The sequence below is a fragment of the Bos taurus genome, chromosome 12 (assembly GCF_002263795.3).
Source record: "Bos taurus isolate L1 Dominette 01449 registration number 42190680 breed Hereford chromosome 12, ARS-UCD2.0, whole genome shotgun sequence".
NCBI classification, from domain to species: Eukaryota; Metazoa; Chordata; class Mammalia; order Artiodactyla; family Bovidae; genus Bos; species Bos taurus.
In genome coordinates, this window is record NC_037339.1 from 59,936,980 (window position 1) to 59,956,932 (window position 19,953).

The window sequence follows — 19,953 nt, forward strand, 5'->3', positions numbered from 1 at the left end:
AGGCTACCCACTCCAGTATTCTGGCCTGGGGAATTCCATGAACTGAATAGTCCTTGGGGTCGCAAAGAGTCAGACACGACTGAGCAGCATATTTATTTTGTTCAATATTCAGAAAGTGCCCATCATAAGAACTGATTGACAAGGACAGCCTCCATAGTCAAAGAGATTATGTTTGGATCAGACTTATTTTCTGTCAGAAAATAACACTTCATTTTTCAACTCTAATACAAATTTTAATATGACCCTGAATAACAAGCACATTACTTCTGAACTCTGTATAATATAGCTATCCACTAACTAATATATAGAGTCTTACGTGATTTTCTCATTTTTATGTAATCAATTACTATCCCCTAAATATTTATTTCTTTATTGTAATAGACATCTTATTGAGAAGCAAATTGGTGTTTTGTGTGTCATAGAAATCTCCAGAAATGCATTATGTTAACTTTTGTATGAGTATATTGTGCTTTTTTTTGTTTTGGTTTTGGTTTGGTTTTCAAAGAAAAAGGATGATTTTGAAAGAGATGTTGGGAAATAAGAATTAAAAAAGCAATACTCAAATTTCTTTTAGAAAAAAATATAGAAAAAATTAAATGCTAAAAATTGATTCACTTGAAATTATCTCTGGCAATTTATGATCACAGAAGTCTTGGATTTATCATGACATATATGCTTTGAAGATCACAGCAATCCTACAACATTAGTTAATAGTTTTGTTGATCCACCAACAATAATTTTTTTTGACGCTTTGCTATCTTTAAATCTCTTCTTCCAGTGGCGACTCTATTCTATGTAAAGTCTGTTAATTTCTTTTTGATACATTTATTTTTAATATAACATGTTTAGTGTAATATTTTTCTTGGCTAGAAATGGTATTCTTTTAAAATTATCTGAATACTTCTTCTCTTACTTGTTATACATTATTTTGCCATTCAACATCCAGAATAAATCTTTATTTCCATATTTATAAATTTTAAGAATAACTTCACCACTATAAAAATAAAAATACTATTTTATTTTATACCTTTCAAAATGCCTAGGAGAATGTCCTCTTCCTCTCAGGAAGTTATACCAAGAAATCCTTGCATTGTTTTGTTTTGTGAAAAGGATAAAAACAACAACAACAACAACAAAAAGATACTAGATATTAAGTCACATATTTAACCATGTTTTCATTGAAGGTGAAATTAAGTGCACACAAATCAGATGCCTCTGTCTACTGCAGCACATTCAAGATGTTCATCCTTTAATAAAAGAGGTATTTTCATAGTACATTTTCCAAACTTACTTAGTAGCATTAAGATCCAATGAAATTTATTGGCTAGAGTTGAAATTTTTATTAACCTGCTAAATTGAGTTGATGAATTTGGAAATCCCAAGATACTTAATAGAGCACATTAGATTTTTTGAAATGTTCATATTTGCAAAAGACCAACTTTAGTACTCTAGTGATCAATTATACAGAGATATTAGTAAAGCCAAGCTTAGGATCATCTTAATTACTTTGAGGGAAATATATAATAAAATATATACCTGTATTTTAAAACTATATTGTCCTACTTCATTACATATAACTTACCCAGCACCAAATCAGTATATCTTTATTGTTAAAATCTAAACATTGCAATTGGGGATGGATAAATTTAGATATGACATCAACTGAGTGTGATAGAGACCAAATATGAGAAAAATTTTTTAAAGGAAAATAAATTCTCTGACATGTAAAAGTGTGAGCAGCTTCATGAAGTCATCTGGTATCCAGCTCCCTCTGTATATGACTTCACCGTCTCTATGGAATGTCTCTTACTTACCTAGTACAAGATGGCTGACCACCTGGTTTTTATAGCACCAACAGGAAGGCAAAAAAGAGAAGTCAAAAGGCAGAATCCTACCTACTAAAGAAACAACCAGGAAATTGCACACATTAATTTCACTTACATCTCTTGCCAGAATATAGACACAGGTTACAACAAAAAGATAAGAGGCATATATTGTGTATTTTGAATAGTTTATGTACTGAATAAATGCGGTACTATGGAAAAAGGGGAAACAGATTTTGGGATAAAACTAGCAGATTCTACAGTTTGGAGGATAGAAGGTTAGCTCTAGCTGACAAATCTAACGTCAGAAAAGCCATATGTTGAATATTTCTAAGTATATTTTCATTTATTTATTTATATACTTTAATCTTTCTAAAGAATCAGTGTTTTTTAGTAGAAGTTTTATGAACATATTCTACAATAAATGTTCAGAAGCAAGAATGCTTTAAATTCATTGAAAATTTTCTGATGGATATCTGTTTTATTTTCTTTAAACACAGACAAAAGTCTAATCAAAACTCTAGATTGGATTTGCAATGTTATGTAAGAAATTAAATGAAATCAAAGGATTATTTTCCTTTTATTGAACAAATAATAAATGATTATTTGTAATCTAAAAACCTGGTATATACTCTAAAAATATATTACATATTTATTAAGTGTCACAATGTGTCATGTATATTGAGATATATTAGGAAAGTTATGACCAACCTAGATAGCATATTAAAAAGCCAACAAAGGTCCATCTAGTCAAGGCTATGGTTTTTCCAATATTCATTTATGGATGTGAGAGTTGGACTGTGAAGAAAGCTGAGTGCCAAAGAATTGATGCTTTTGAATTGTAGTGTTGGAGAAGACTCTTGAGAGTCCTTTGGACTGTAAGGAGAGCCAACCAGTCCATTCTAAAGGAGATCAGTCCTGGGTGTTCTTTGGAAGGACTGATGCTAAAGCTGAAACTCCAGTACTTTGGCCACCTCATGCGAAGAGTTGACTCATTGGAATAGACTCTGATGCTGGGAGGGACTGGGGGCAGGAGGAGAAGGGGACGACAGAGGATGAGATGGCTGGATGGCATCACCAACTTGATGGGCATGACTTTGAGTGAACTCCGGGAGTTGGTGATAGACAGGGAGGCCTGGCGTGCTGCGATTCATGGAGTCGCAAAGAGTTAGACACGACTGAGAGACTGAACTGAACTGAAGCAAAATTATTACTTTCATAAAAATTACATTCTGTTAGGAGGTCCTTCAATGTATACATTCGGTAATCATGTTAATAAATGCATCATTACAATTTAGGTTTGTACTATTATGTTATGGAAACTAAACTGTGGATTAAGTGTGTAAAGAACATCTTCATTAAGGTAAGGTTCACAGCTTTTCTTGACAGGCTATTCTTTTTTGTTGTTGTTGTTGATGAAAACTTTAATCTACTCACCCAAGAAGCTCAACAAACTCCAAGAAGGATAAATACAAGAAAGATTGACACAGAGATAAAGTGAAATCAAACTCTGTATAATTTAAGACGAAAAAAGCTTTCTTGAAAGTGAAAGTGGTAAAAGAGATGTGACTTGCCCTGTACACTTCAGTTCAGCCACTCAGTCATGACTGACACTTTGCGACCCCATGGACTTAGCCTGCTAGGCTCCTCTGTCCATGGGGATTCTCCAGGCAAGAATACTGGAGTGGGTTGCCATTCCTTCCTCCAGGGGATCTTCCCAACCGAGGGATCGAACACAGGTCTCTTGCATTGCAGGTGGATTGCTTACAGTCTGAGCCACCAGGGAAGCCCAATCAACACATTAGGGAGGTTCTCTGTGAAAAACTTTGATTTGTTGCAGCAATTTAGTGATTCTACAAATTATTGCTAAAGTCAAGGAGATCATTGTGCCCTTCTGTGATTTAGATTTACAAGTAGTAGCTTTCTGAGAAATTGCTGCTAAAAATGTTATTCTAGGGCAAGAAACTATGGTTTGGCAGACAGCATTTCTACTCTCCCTATAAACATGAAAAAATATTAAAAAGGTTCACTTGATATGAAGGCTATGAGTAATTTGTGATTAACTTGCTTAGAAGTATTTTTGTTTACATTTCTATATGAGAAGTTCCTAGTTAAAAATTGTTACACCAAATCAGATTTCATATCAATGCCCTTTAACTTTTCCTATAAAAATATTTTAAGCTAGTTAGTTCTTACTACACAAAGCTTGTGTGGTAGGCAAAATAATGACCTCTCAAATATATTCAAGTCTTACCTCCAGAAACTCTGGCAATGTTATATTACATGGCAGAGGGGGATTAAGGTTGTAGATGGCATTAAATTTGCTAATCTACTGATTTTTTAAAATAGGATTACCTTGGATTATCCCAATGGTCTCAGTATAATCACAAGGGTTCATAAATTTGGAAAGAAGTAAAATAGAATCAGAGAGAAGGCAGAAAAAAAAAAAAACTCAGAGAAAATGATTCAGCCTGATCTTGCTGGTATTAAAGATGAGGGAATGGGGTGACAGTCAAGGAATGTAGGTGGCCTGTCAGATCAGATCAGATCAGATGAGTCGCACAGTCGTGTCCGACTCTTTGCGACTCCATGAATCGCAGCACGCCAGGCCTCCCTCTCCATCACCAACTCCCGGAGTTCACTCAGACTCATGTCTATCTAGTCAGTGATGCCATCCAGCCATCTCATCCTCTGTCGTCCCCTTCTCCTCTTGCCCCCAATCCCTCCCAGCATCAGAGTCTTTTCCAATGAGTCAACTCTTCACATGAGGTGGCCAAAGTACTGGAGTTTCAGCTTTAGCATCATTCCTTCCAAAGAAATCCCTCAGGGCTGATCTCCTTTAGAATGGACTGGTTGGATCTCCTTGCAGTCCAAGGGACTCTCAAGAGTCTTCTCCAACACCACAGTTCAAAAGCATCAATTCGTCGGCACTCAGCCTTCTTCACAGTCCAACGCTCACATCCATACATGACCACAGGAAAAACTATAGCCTTGACTAGATGGACCTTTGTTGGCAAAGTAATGTCTCTGCTTTTGAATATGCTATCTAGGTTGGTCAGAACTTTCCTTCCAAGAAGTAAGTGTCTTTTACTTCCATGGCTGCAGTCACCATGGCACTGATTTTGGAGCCCAGAAAAATAAAGTCTGACACTGTTTCCACTGTTTCCCCATCTATTTCCCATGAAGTGATGGGACCACATGCCATGATCTTCGTTTTCTGAATGTTGAGCTTTAAGTCAACTTTTTCACTCTCCACTTTCACTTTCATCAAGAGGCTTTTTAGTTCCTCTTCACTTTCTGCCATAAGGGTGGCATCATCTGCATATCTGAGGTTATTGATATTTCCCCCAGCAATCTTGATTCTAGCTTGTGTTTCTTCCAGTCCAGCATTTCTTATGATGTACTCTGCATATAAGTTAAATAAGCAGGGTGACAATATACAGCTTTGATGTACTCCTTTTCCTATTTGGAACCAGTCTGTTGTTCCATGTCCAGTTCTAACTGTTGCTTCCTGAACTGCATACAAATTTCTCAAGAGGCAGGTCAGGTGGTCTGGTATTCCCATCTCTTTCAGAATTTTCCACAGTTGATTGTGATCCACACAGTCAAAGGCTTTGGCATAGTCAATAAAGCAGAAATAGATGTTTTTCTGGAACTCTCTTGCTTTTTCCATGATCCAGCAGATGTTGGCAATTTGATCTCTGGTTCCTCTGCCTTTTCTAAAACCAGCTTGAACATCAGGAAGTTCATGGTTCACATATTGCTGAAGCCTGGCTTGGAGAATTTTAAGCATTACTTTACTAGCGTGTGAGATGAATGCAATTGTGCGGTAGTTTGAGCATTCTTTGGCATTGCCTTTCTTTGGGATTGGAATGAAAACTGACCATTTCCAGTCCTGTGGCCACTGCTGAGTTTTCCAAATTTGCTGGCATATTGAGTGCAGCACTTTCACAGAATCATCTTTCAGGGTTTGGAATAGCTCAACTGGAATTCTATCACCTCCACTAGCTTTGTTCGTAGTGATGCTTTTCTAAGGCCCACTTGACTTCACATTCCAGGATGTCTGGCTTTAGGTCAGTGATCACACCATCGTGATTATCTGGGTAATGAAGTTCTTTTTTGTACAGTTCTGTGTATTCTTGCCTGTAGATGCTGAAAAAGATAAGTCAACAAATTCTTCCTTAGAGCATACTGAAGGAAATACAGTCATACAGACCTTAGAGATGACTTTGTATCAGTGAGAACCATTCTGGATTCGGACATGAGATTTGTAAAAAAATTACTCTGTGTTATTTTAAGCCATTATGTCTGTGGTAATTTTAAATAGTAGAAATAGGAAGCTAATACATAGGTTATTCAGTATTAAAATACTTAATAAATAGTACGGATCTCCTGCATTGCAGGCAGATTCTTTACCATCTGAGCCACCAGGGAAGCCCAAATAATTTTAATAAATGTTAAATTTTAATATGAGCATACAGACACTGTTGAATTTTATTTCAATATTTTGAAGAGAAAACTGAATTAACATCAATGAATTGTTTGCTGATACAGTCAAGAGGATATGGTGAATTTATGCTCTGGTAATAATTCCCTCTGTTTCAACACGTGACATTAACTAAACAAATACAATGGAGTAAAATCCCTAAGACAATTGAGCTATGCTGCTGCTGCTGCTGCTGCTGCTGCTAATTTGCTTCAGTCATGTCTGATTGTGTGCGACCCCATAGACGGCAGCCCAGCAGGCTCCCCTGTCCCTGGGATTCTCCAGGCTAGAACATTGGAGTAGTTTTCCATTTCCTTATCCAACGCATGAAAGTGAAAACTGAAAGTGAAGTCACTCAGTCGTGTCCGACTCTTATCGACCCCATGGACTGAAGCCTACCAGGCTCCTCCATCCATGGGGTTTTCCAGGCAAAAGAGTACTGGAGTAGGGTGCCATTACCTTCTCCTCAATTGAGCTATAGAAAAAGGAAAATATCTGGAGATGAGAGAACAATCCACTCCCTTCCTCACTGCCCAAAGGCAGAAATGATATTTTAAGCAAACAGATCAATGATCTAAGATTGTGCTATATGGCACTGGTTTGCCTCCCATAGCAGAAAAGAGATTGAAGCCAGACTCACTGCTTGAAGCTTGAATCTGCTGGAGACTCCAAAATAGGCTATATTGTGATAAAAGGCTGAAAAGCTCCTGCCACACTTCCCTCTTTTCAAATATCATCATGTGCCTTGGTGAGCTCTATGCCTAATGAAGAAGAAAGACACAGACACAAGATTTTCAAATCCAAATACCTCACTTGCACTGAGGATATATCTGCATTTCACCAGGCTCGTGTTGGAGTAATGAACCTAAATCACAATTAATTATAAGATCTATTTCTCAGTTTGAGGCCTAGTGTACTAAATGGAGGTAAAAACGACTTCAACAGGAAAATAAAACTTCACACAGGAAGAGACAAACACAATGGTGGAGAGAGAGAGACAAAGACAGAATAAAACGAAAATAAAAAGTTCTCTTCAAATAATCCTGCAAGCCAAAATTGTAGACCACTTGGGAGAACATAATTCTATGAAAACTATTGAGAAAAGTATTGGGATAGAAATTCACTTTAAAATATCAATTTTCAAAAGTAATCTAAATTACAAATACCAAGGATGTTCAAAGGAAAAAAAAAATGGAGAAACATCTGACAAATAAAAGAAAAACAAAATAGAAATTATGAATTAAAAGTTTCAGGGTATTTAGTGCCCTTGCTCCCTGTTTCCAGGATCTTCTATGAATTTACTATGTTTCCTGTCCAAGGCTAGCAAACAATGTTTTAGTTTCAGTTGGGCAGGCCCATCTATACAGCTACTCGACCCAGGTCTCAGTAACTGTTCCCTTCTTTGCCCTAGTGGAAGCAAAGATGCCCTGCTCTTTCTGTGCATAGGGTATTGCAAAATTCATATATGGACCGTCCAAGTCCTGCCTTTGTAAATATTTTCTTAACTTTTACCTACTCGTTCAGTTTGATTTTGACATCTGTTTCATACTGGGAAAGTTACCAACTGAAGACTTGTATTGAAATGGTTTCAGTAATAGTCCTTTTTTTTTTTTTTTTAAGAGAGCTTCTGAGTTCAGTTGCTTATATATTTGTGGCATGAATGAGTACACCTTTTTATGTGGGAGATTAGGACACTGTTATCTTGTAACCATAGAAAATACTTCATGAGCAAAGAAAAAAATTGATGACTAAAAATATCTAATTTATAATACAAGTAAAAATTTAAAAGCCTTGTTGGTTGCTTTATCTCCTGTATTTAAAGGACAGATTAAGAACCAATATTAGGGTCTTTGAGGATTTCTGAGTCATAACATCAATAATATGCCCAATTCCACCAGGACTCTTAAGTTCATATAAGGCAATGGCAAGGAAGAAGGGCTTCTTGGAGACATGAAATGAGAACTATTGAAAAGAATCAGATCAGTCTGTGAACCTTAAGGTGCCTTAAGCCTGAAATTCCCTTGCCAGACAAACTATTTTCCTCACTCTTTGAAGGAACTAGTTTACCCTGAATAACAATTTCTGAGGACTGCCCATGGGGTGGCTGCCTCACAAACCAATGTTCTTCAAGATCCAAATCCATGACCCTTCATTACTTCCATTCTTATAGTGATATAGATATCAAACTATCACAGTTACAGAAATATAAACAAATAATATTGAAGATAACCTATAAATGAAAACATATCCCCCAATATGGGTGTTTGCTTTCATCAATTTATATAAGTAGAAGTAAGTGTCTCAGCAGGAAATAAGTGGCACACTCAAAGTAAAGACTTTGGTGACAATTTAATAAACTGAATATTTAGAAAGGCTTTCAAGACTTTTTGAAAAGATGCACAGTTACCTCTGTGGTCACTGACTTTTGTTGACAATAGACAATGTTGGATGACGATGCAATGAATTAAGTTTCCTGTGATCAATGGAAATAAAGGGATACCAGAGAAGTTAGGCAAGGTAATAGCTGTTAACCATCAAAAGCAAAGATGATTGCAATTATCAAAATAAGCCATGGTTACAAACACATGAGCTTATCTAACCTATAAGGCATCTGTGAGTGTTGCTAATTGGTCACAGGGTCAAGAGATATATAAGGCATAGAAAAGCTTACCAAGTTGTTGCTTCACATACAAATTGGTAAATAATTAAAATAATAATTATTACAATTAGAGTATGTTTAAGGAAGTGTTCTATAATACAACTGCTGCTGCACACCATACATTTGTCCTGCTACCATGTATATAGGTGACTGAACATTAGAGAAAGGAAAAGAACCCTTAGGGATTATGAGATGCTGACTCTAAAATGATATTAATCTTTAGAAATAAGTGGGCTCTTAATCAGATGGAAGATTTGTGACGGTTAGATGACAGATGATGTTCTGGCTTGAATCTGACTAGCAATGGATATAGTGGGACTGCAAATTGTCCCTGTGGTTAATTATCCAGCTTCAGATTACATGATATATCTTAATATATTTTGCGTGTGTCATATTCCCATATTGATTTCTGACCTAGGAAGCATATTTATCATTATAGAGTGTGGTTATATGGCAGACAGGTAATAAATGAAGTGTTGTGCTCGTCTAGAGCAGAGTAGGTATATTGAATCTACAGAACACAGCCCCCAGAGTCATATTTAGAATACACACACCAGATAATTCACACATTGTGGTTTGGCTCTTTGTTCTGTTGATTAAGAGCTAATGCTGTGAAATGGCTAAGTGAAGTTTTACAATGGATTCCCTCTCCCGATCATGATATTAAATAAAAACAACAATACTTGCCTGAGGAATGGCAGAAAATAGATCCTACCTTTACATGATAAAGGATGCAATACTTGCCTGAGGAATGGCAGAAAATAGATCCTACCTTTACATGATAAAGGATGCAAGAGTGGTTGAATCCATGATGTCTCCATTTCTGTCGCTGGTCCTGATCCCTGCAAAAACTAGAATGATCCTGAAGGATGAAGTGCACTCGGTATGTTCAAACAGATAATCAGCTAATTGCAGACCCTGCGTCCAAACGGGGTTATTTTCTATAGCTGATAAAGTCTGAGGTACATGGTATGTGCCTACTGACTGAGTGAAAAATTTGTGTCTGCCCATATTGCAAAAGAAATGGAAAAACAATTCTCATTCTCTTAGAATGAACAGCAATTTAAAGGTGTACTTGTGACCTAGGTTATTATTAAAGCTTTCCCTCTCTGTCATAATATGATAAAGACCTGGATCTTCTGCACATCCTGAAGAACAGAGCATTGGTCTACCACATGACTGTCATCCTGCTAATCAGAACAGATGAACAAGGAAGTTCACTTGGTAACCCAGTGGTTAGGATCCTGTGCTTCCACTGCAGGGGGGACGTGGGGTATGTGTGATCCTCACTTTGGGATCTTGCAAACTGCATGGCACAGCCCAAGAACAAACAAAGTAACAGATGAACAATATTTGTATAGAATGTTAGAGATAAGACACTGGCATAGCAGAGGATGAAGATAAACTCCATAAAGACCCGAGAATTTTTCTATCAGTAGATTTTAGGTGTTAGGTTGATTAGACTATATGCTCTGGGGAAACTCTCACACATATGTACAATAAGAGAGAAAATATAGCTTTTGTACAATTTTTAATAGTGAAAAGTAGGAAATATAAATGTTGATTTGCAGGAAAATGCATGTTACAGTACTTTTGTACAATATTCTAATGGACATTAACCAGAGCACATTTAATTTAATAGGGGTAAATTCAGCACATAAATTTGAATGAAAAAATCCTTCAGAACAATATATGTATAACCATATTTTACCTTTAAATGTATTAGTTGAAAAAAGTTTTTATGGAACCAATGATACTAAATTATAAAAGAACATACAGTAGAATGATACATCTGAAATTGTGACAGTGGTTACTTCTAGAATAAAAGGGAGATATATCAGAAAGTATATAGGCACATAGGGAACTTCAAATATATCTATAAAATTTCATTTAGTTAAAACATTAAATATTAAATACTTATGATATAGTGATGATATTTTATTAAGATAGATTGTTAGTATGCAAATGTCTGTTTCATTGTTTAACATGTTTACTTATATATTTGAAATACGTAATCATGGGAGGACTCTCTAGGTGTTCCAATGGTAAAGAATATGCTTGCCAGTGCAGGAGACACAGGAGACATGGATTCAGTCCCTGAGTTGAGTTGATCCCCTGGGGCAGGAAATGGCAACCCACTCCAGTTTTCTTGCCTGGAAAATTCTACGGAGAGAGGAGCCTGGTGGTCTACAGTCCATGGGGTTGCAAAGAGTCGGACATGACTGACTGATTGATTGAGTGAGCACACATGCAATCATCTAAATAATAAAAATAAAATATTTTATATTAAAAAACATGTTTTAGATCAACTCTGTGAAACTGCATATCTGAGTGCAAAACAAGCCAGTTTTTAGTTCTTGATTCTGCAGCCTTCAGGTGTACACTGTCCTCTGATATCCAGAGACTTTTCCTTAGCCTATGGCAGTTTATGTCATTACTAGACTTACTAGACAATATCTTGATACTCTTTCACCTCCTGCATTTTCAGAGCATCATAACATTCTAGAATTGAAATAGACTAGTGACTCAGGTGGTAAAAAATCCACCTGCAATGCCAGAGACCTGGGTTCGATTCCTGGGTTGGGAAGATCCCATGGAGAAGGGAATGGCTACCCACTCCAGTACTCTGGCCTAGAGAATTCCATGGACTGTATAGTCTTTGGCGTTGTGAAGAGTCAGACAAGACTGAGTGACTTTCACTTCACATCATATTAACTAAATTATACAGAAGTGGAAACATTTTTAATAATATGTTTGGTTATTCATTTTGTATCAAATGTCACAGGATATGGTAAATTAAAGTATTATCTTCACTACATAGTTTCATATCCCTTCAAACTAGTTTTTTTAACTGTCCAAATAAAACTGATTTTTTAAAAAAATTTATTGCTTTGGTTTCAATTGTAGATACCTTTAATTCCTTTCCTTTTGCATTAGGAAGAATATAGATATATAAAAATAGAAAGATACATTCTGGTCTCTGTTAAGTACCTTCATAAATCAACATCGTTATTTCCATATTCCAGTATTCTAGACTCAATTTTAAGCATGATAGATTTAAATAGATGAGAAAATTTACATTCCTTATGGAGTTAGCATCGTAATGAAATGAAGCTAAGCTAGTGTCTAAAGTGCTATCTCTCAGAATTAATTAACATGCAAATATTATATACAGTATGTGAAATGCCCTTCATGTAAGTCTGGTCACAAGGTAGCTATATTATATAGTAATATTTATGTATACAAGAGCAGAAAGGAAATGATAATTTATATTAAGTGAACAAAATTATGATTTAGTGGAGGTTTTTAAATTATTTTTATTCATTTTATGCAAGTTATTTTTTAACAGAGATGTTCATTTGAAAGCAGATGGAAAGATCATTTCCTGGAGCTGAAAACAGTTCTGGGATGATAATAGGAAGGCTTGTCATTTTCTAACACTAGTTTCCCAAGTGGTTCAGTGGTAACGAGTCTGCCTGCAATGCAGGAGATGCAGGTTTGATTCCTGGCTCAGGAAGATCCCTTGGAAAAGGAAATGGCAACCCATTCCAGCATTCTTGCCTGTGAAATTTCATGGACAGAGGAGCCTGGTGGGCTACAGTCCATGAGGTTACAAAAAGAGTCAAACAAGACTTAGCAACTAAACAACAATTAAGTCTCAAAGCATTGACTTGACTGAAATTGTTTAGTTATGCTGCTCCAGCATTATAGGTCTTCTGTTTCTGATACCCTTAAACAAACTACCTTGTATGATTTCTTCCTCCACCATTTTCATCATATTTGACTGACTCTGCTATTCTAAGTCTTCCAAGTGATGCTCAGTAAAACTTGCCATTCCAGGAAGTAATAGATCTTAAAGCTTGTTTACAACTTCAAAGAGTATCTGCTTTTGGTACTATTTTCTCATTAAGTTATAGGTGATCTAACAGTATGCAGGTCAGGAAGCAACCGTTAGAACTGGACATGGAACAACAGACTGGTTCCAATAAGAAAATGAGTACATTAAGGCTGTATATTGTCACCCTGCTTATTTAACCTATATGCAGAGTACATCATGATAAACGCTGGGCTGGAAGAAGCACAAGCTGGAATCAAAATTGCTAGAAGAAATATCAATAACCTCAGATTTGCAGATAACACCACTCTTATGGCAGAAAGTAAAGAGGAACTAAAGAGCCTCTTGATGAAAGTGAAAGAGGAGAGTGAAAAGGTTGGCTTAAAGCTCAACATTCAGAAAATGAAGATCATGGCATCTGGTCGCATCACTTCATGGAAAATAGATGGGGAAACAGTGGAAACAGTGTCAGGCTTTATTTTTTTGGACTCCAAAATCACTGCAGATGGTAATTGCAGCCATGAAATTGAAAGACACTTACTCCTTGGAAGGAAAGTTATGACCAACCTAGATAGCGTATTCAAAAACAGAGACATTACTTTGCCAACAAAGGTCCATCTAGTCAAGGCCATGGTTTTTCCAGTGGTCATGTATGGATGTAAGAGTTGGACTCTGAAGAAAGCTGAGCACCAAAGAATTGATGCCTTTAAACTGTGGTGTTGGATAAGACTCTTGAGAGTCCCTTGGACTGCAAAGAGATCCAACAAGTCCATCCTAAAGGAGTTCAGTTCTGGGTGTTCATTGGAAGGACTGATGCTGAAGCTGAAACTAATACTTTGGCCACCTCACGCGAAGAGCTGACTCATTGGAAAAGACCCTGATGCTGGGAAGGATTGGGGGCAGGAGGAGAAGGGGATGACAGAGCATGAGATGGCTTGTGGCATCACTGACTTGATGGACATGAGTTTGGGTAAGCTCTGGGAGTTGGTGATGAACAGGGAGGCTGGCGTGCTGTGGTTCATGGGGTCACAATGAGTCGTACACGACTGAGTGACTGAACTGAGTTGAATTATATTGCTATAAATTATAAAATATTGAAATACTTTAGAGAGAGCTTCTTGCATTTTCTCACCCTATAAACCATAATTCTGACAGTCATACTCTAGCAGGATTTCTTCAATTGACAAAGAATAATAATAGGAAAGAACCTTTATCTAGGTCCTTTACTATGTATATTAGTAAAATGTTGTAGGTGATAGAACATACTGAGATGGAAACACTATGTATTTTTTAATGTCTGAAACAAAGTATAAATATTCATGATTCTCTTACTGTCTAAAAAGTTGGAAAAAGACCTCATGTTCTGTGTTAAGTCACTCAGTCGTGTCCAACTCTTTGAGACCCTATGGACTGTAGCCTGCCAGGCTCCTCTGTTCATGGAAGAATTCAGTTGGATGTAATTTATGTAAATGGTCATTATTTTAATTGATTATGAATGATAAAAGTTCTTCAGTTCTCATCCCTGGAAACCACTCTCTGCTTATCTTAGGTCTGTCTCCAATGTCATTTTCTTGTGTCTGAACCCTTACTTGAAAAAAACAAATTTATTTTTCGTATTTACATTTGCTCAAATTTGACCCCAGTGGCTCAGCAGTAAAGAATCCGCCTGCAACACATGAGCCACAGGAGACCTGACTTCGATCCCTGGGTTGGGAAGATACCCTGGAGGAGGGCATGGCAACCCACTCCAGTATTCTTGCCTGGAGAATCCCTTGGACAGAGAAGCCTGGCAGACTACAGTCCATAGGATCGCAAAGAGTTGGACGTGACTGAAGTGACTTAGCAAGCAAATTTGACTTTAATTACAAATGTTACAGACTTTTTTATGGAAAATTTATAATAAACCTTACTAAGAGGCCTAAGTACCTCCATTCACAAAGGCTGAAATCCTGTGATTTGTTTGGATGCTGTTTTTCTTATCATTTCTACAAGCATTACCATTGTAAGAAATCATCAAACTATTCCAGACTGAATCAGTTTCCACCCAAGTCACTGTTCTGGTGATATAAGTATCAATAAAGACACAGAGTTGTTTCTGCCTGTAACTCAGAATTTAGTTGTTGGTCTCTGTGTGTGTGTGTGTGTGTGTGTGTGTGTGTGTGTGTGCATGCATGTGGTAATAAAAATTCCACTTCTTAAGTTCTTACTACGGGTGCTAAGATCTTTAAAATGTACACACATATTTCTCATTTAATTTTTATAAAAAACTATAAAGTTGGTTTTATTACCTGCTTTACACAAGTCAGGAATGCATAACACAATGCGATTAAGTGTACTAAATAGCTCTTATTTTACTGATTCCCTTAATGAAAACCAGTATTAATTTGGAGAGAGATGGGGGTTTATTTCTGTCCCTTGAGTGAAGTTCTCCAGGGTTTTATATTCAGCAGCTAGAGGTTTATTCATGAAAGACTGAAAGAGCTTTTTTTTTGTTCTTTGGAGGTTTTGAGTTCAATTCGCAGATCTTGCCTCAGGCAGCTTCAAACTGTGGCAAATGCCTAGACAGGAAGACTGGTCATGTGCTTGGTGGAAGATTTAAAGCTCTATAAAACTGTGGGAAATACCACACCATCTCTTAGCTTCTAACCAGATTCTCTACCTTCAGGCTAAACAGAGCCCGGGTTTTCGGCAAAGGGAAATCTGATTATGAGTTTGACCGCGTGGTTTCCATTTTGAAATGACCGTTCTGAATGACTGCCAAAAGGTCTTCAGTTTTTCTTCTAAGTGGAGTCCATTTACCTGGGTCACAAGATCAACTCATGCCTAGAATGACAAAAGCTCCTAGGGAATTAATTCATCCATTTTTTCAGTTGCAGAAACAGAAGTGTTGCTCAATACTCAAATCCTTTATTTTGACCTGCAATGATTTCTTTTATATTCTTTTGAATTCTGTAACATATTAATTGATCCTGCATCTGGAAGAGCATGATTTTTTTTTCCCCTCTGCATACTTATTTTTCTGTATTTCTGAATGAAAACATCTCTTTTCCTGCCTTTTCCCAATATAAGAACCTTTTAGTTCCTCCATTTTCCCTTCCTTTTGTCTTAGATTATATCCTATTTCACTTTGCCTACTTTCTAGACCTTACCCTATACTAAAAAACTAAAAGCTGTCCTACTTCATGACCCTCAAACTGAAACAATGCTTTTAAATCTAGGTCCTCAAAATGATTCAAGGAAACAAATACCATTCCATTGTATAAATTTGGGAGGTTTCAAGTGTCAACTTTCCCATCTTGCCTTACTTCATTTTAACTGCCAATCTTCTGGCTTCTTTTGACCTTTATGCCCCGTGTACCCGAGGTAAATTTTTCATTTTCTCTCATTTTCCTCAAGCCTCTATGCTAATTGTATACCTGCGATTTACAGAGAATGTAGGTTTCTGGTGTACTCTCTCAAGGCAGAGTCTTCACATAAATAATTTAATCTGGATCTGCTTACATGTTTGTTCCTTGTCCTCACCTTCAGTGAAAGAAAATCCTTTTTTCTGTATAAGCCTAATCTTTTTATTTCTTTATTGAATCAAAATTCTTACTCCTTCAGAGACCTAGCTATGTCTATTTAATTTCTTCTCCAAGAATAATTTTATTTTCTGGGTTTTTATTTTTAGCTTAAAACCATTTATAAATTTCTCATAGGAAAACAAATTTTACTTCAAGACATATTTGCTATTTATGTATGTGAATATACTATACATATATAGTATCTCATAACTTTAATTCTGTTAAATAATGAGGCAAATTTGCTAGTATGTACACCAAATATGTTCTTTTTTATTTTATTTTATTTTTTTAGTTATAACTGAAAAAAATTAAAAAGGAAGAACTAATAGAGCCATATTTTAAAAATCAAAAATATAGACTTAATCTGACAAATATTAATGGATCCTCATTAACACATTAATGGATCCATTTATCCAATGTGATAAAATGACTCCTGTTAAAATAATAATGTCCTCAAAATCTTGTAATTAATAGAACTATCTGATCTCATAACAGAACATATATTAGGTTCCCATGAATATATATCAGAAAAGGCATACATACAGAAATTATTAATATGGAATTCAGTAAAGAATTTAAGGTAAAGTTTAATTCCTTTGTTCTAAATATCTAAAGTGACTATGAATTATTTGTTCAATTTTTATAAGTACTATGCTATGCTATGCTATGCTAAGTCACTTCAGTCGTGTCTGACTCTGTGTGACCCCAGTGACAGCAGCCCACCAGGCTCCCCCATCCCTGGGATTCTCCAGGCAAGAACACTGGAGTGGGTTGCCATTTCCTTCTCCAATGCATGAAAGTGAAAAGTGAAAGTGAAGTCACTCAGTCGTGTCCGACTCTTAGCGACCCCATGGACTGCAGCCTACCAGGCCCCTCCATCCATGGGATTTTCCAGGCAAGAGTACTGGAGTGGGGTGCCATTGCCTATGCCAAAGGATATAAAGAAATGTAAGCAATTTCTCATTCAAACTCATATCCTCATCAAATATAATTTGACTTTTTTTCTTTTCAAACTGAATTTTAATCATTTGCTTCTTAAATTGAAGTCTTTTCCCATCCACTACTCCTAATAAATTTATTCTTACTAATGTTGAACTTTATCTTTCTAAATCTCCCAGTACTAAATAATATTTTATAAACTATCATTTGTTTTCTTCTTACTTTTACATCATTCAGTTCTTACCACTCCACTGCTTTTTACTTCCCAAGTTTGTTTTTATTGAATCATCTTCCCCCATTTTTGTTCTCGTTGTGGTATCTTCCAGTTTTCTCCCTGAAAAGGCTTTTTATCTCTACCTGTAACCCTTTCTCTAACTCTTTGCTGTGTATATTCTCCTTAGGTGACCTTACAGAATCTAATGAGTACTGAAGAAGTGAAGTGAAGTCACTCAGTCGTGTCTGACTCTTTGCAACCCTATGGACTGTAGCCTACCGGGATCCTCCGTCTATGGGATTTTCCAGGCAAGAATACTGGAGTAGGTTGCCATTTCCTTATCCAGGGGAGCTTCCCGACCCAGGGATCGAACCGGGTCTCCCGCATTATAGGCAGACGCTTTACCGTCTGAGCCACAAGGGAAGCCCTAATGAGTATTGCTGCTGCTGCTAAGTCGCTTCAGTTGTGTCCGACTCTGTGCAACCCCATAGACAGCAGCCCACCAGGCTCCCCTGTCCCTGGGATTCTCCAGGCAAGAACACTGGAGTGAGTTGCCATTTCCTTCTCCAATGCATGAAAGTGAAAAGTGAAAGTGAAGTCACTCAGTCCTGTCCGACTCCTAGCGACCCCATGGACTGCAGCCCACCAGGCTCCTCCGTCCATGGGATTTTCCAGGCAAGAGTGCTGGAGTAGGGTGCCATTGCCTTTTCTGCTAATGAGTATTAGTTCCATTTAATTATCTGCTGATCTCTCTATCACTTTCTCATTCATATTTTCTCTCCCTCTCTCTCATTCATTCTCAAATATCTCTCCCTGTTTTCCCTCTCTTTTTCAGACACACAGGTACTGTTGAGTCTGAGAGAGGTATATATCATGGTCACATATGGGATCTCTTGGAAATAGAGGTTCTCATAGGCTGTGAACTACTCATGCTGTCATGTGTCTTGGAAATAGTGATGTACAGATCTGACACAGCTGAATGGAGCTAACCCTGTGCCCTCTGGCATATTCATCCTATGGGAAGAGAATGGCCCACCCTCATCTTTGTTCTTTGCCAGATTTCATGGTGAGAAGGGGTAACCCTCTCCCAGACCTCTTAACTATCTCATCTGAATGAACATCAATGTTTATACACTTAACCAACAGCAGTGACACCAGACATGTGATGAAGTTCAGGGGAGTGATTCTGTTTTACCAAGTATATATAATAAAAGATAGGACCCAAGGGAAACACGTGGCCAAACTTAGCACTAGATTCCTTGGCCAACAGTTGACCCTATTTGCACAGTTTTTTTTTTAACTGTGTTAGGTCTTCGTCTCTGTGTGCTGGCTTTCTCTAGTTGTGGAGAGCAGGGACAACTCTCTATTTGTAGTGTGTGAGCTTCTCATTGCAGTGGTTTATCTTGTGGAGCATGGGCTCTAGGGCAAACTAGCTTCAGAAGTTGTAGCTTGTGGGCTCCAGAATGCAAAATCAGTATTTGAGGCTCATGGACTTAGTCTTAGTTGCTCCGCAGCCTGTGGGATCTTCCTGACCAGAGATTGAACAAGTATCCCCTGCATTGCAAGGTGGATTTTTAACCACTAGACCACCAGGGAAGTCCTATATGAACTCCTTTTAGCTCTGTCTCTTGTGCCTCACGTGGATACAAGCTGATAAGAAAAACACTATTTTCCATCCTCTGGCACTAGTGGAAGGCTCAAACTATGCATCCCTCTGCCCATGTAGGGGAATTTTCATCCTCAGCCCAACATCCTAGCAATAATAAAAACACTGAAACTGTCTCCTCTCCCTGCTTTCTGAGGCTACTTTGGATCTGCATGAGACACCTACCCTGCTCTCCCCAGAGACTTCAGTTACAGTTTTAATGAAGTTTTTCATATCCCTATAATATGTGTATAGTGTCAAGTGTCAACATCTGAACCATATTTTGGTTGTGTGGGAGGTCCACCTTGCTCTACAGGATGGTTACATCAGGATAATTACAGAACGGGAGGCATTTTAGTCGAGCTAAAATATGTGAAGCATTTAGGACAGTGTGTGGCCCATAGTGAATATTCACCATGTTAGCTATTAGTAAATGTTGTGTACCACTTCTTCTCCCAGCGTGCTGACATCTGAAATATTATGCTAAGGTGAATATAGTTTTTAGCCAAAAGTATAAGCAATGAAAGAGACTTAAGATTCAATCTCTGAGTCAGGAAGATACCCTGGAAAAGGGCATGGGAACCCACTCCAGTACTGCCTGGAGATTCTTATGAACAGACAGCCTGGCAGGCTATAGTCCATAGGGTTGCAAAGGGCCAAACACAACTGAAGTAACTTCTTAGTATGCACAATAAGCATTTAAAAAATTATTTCTTGAACTTAGACACAGAGAATCACTCCTGAGAGAATATCAAGATATATGGTGGTGACTGCAGTTGCAACATTAAG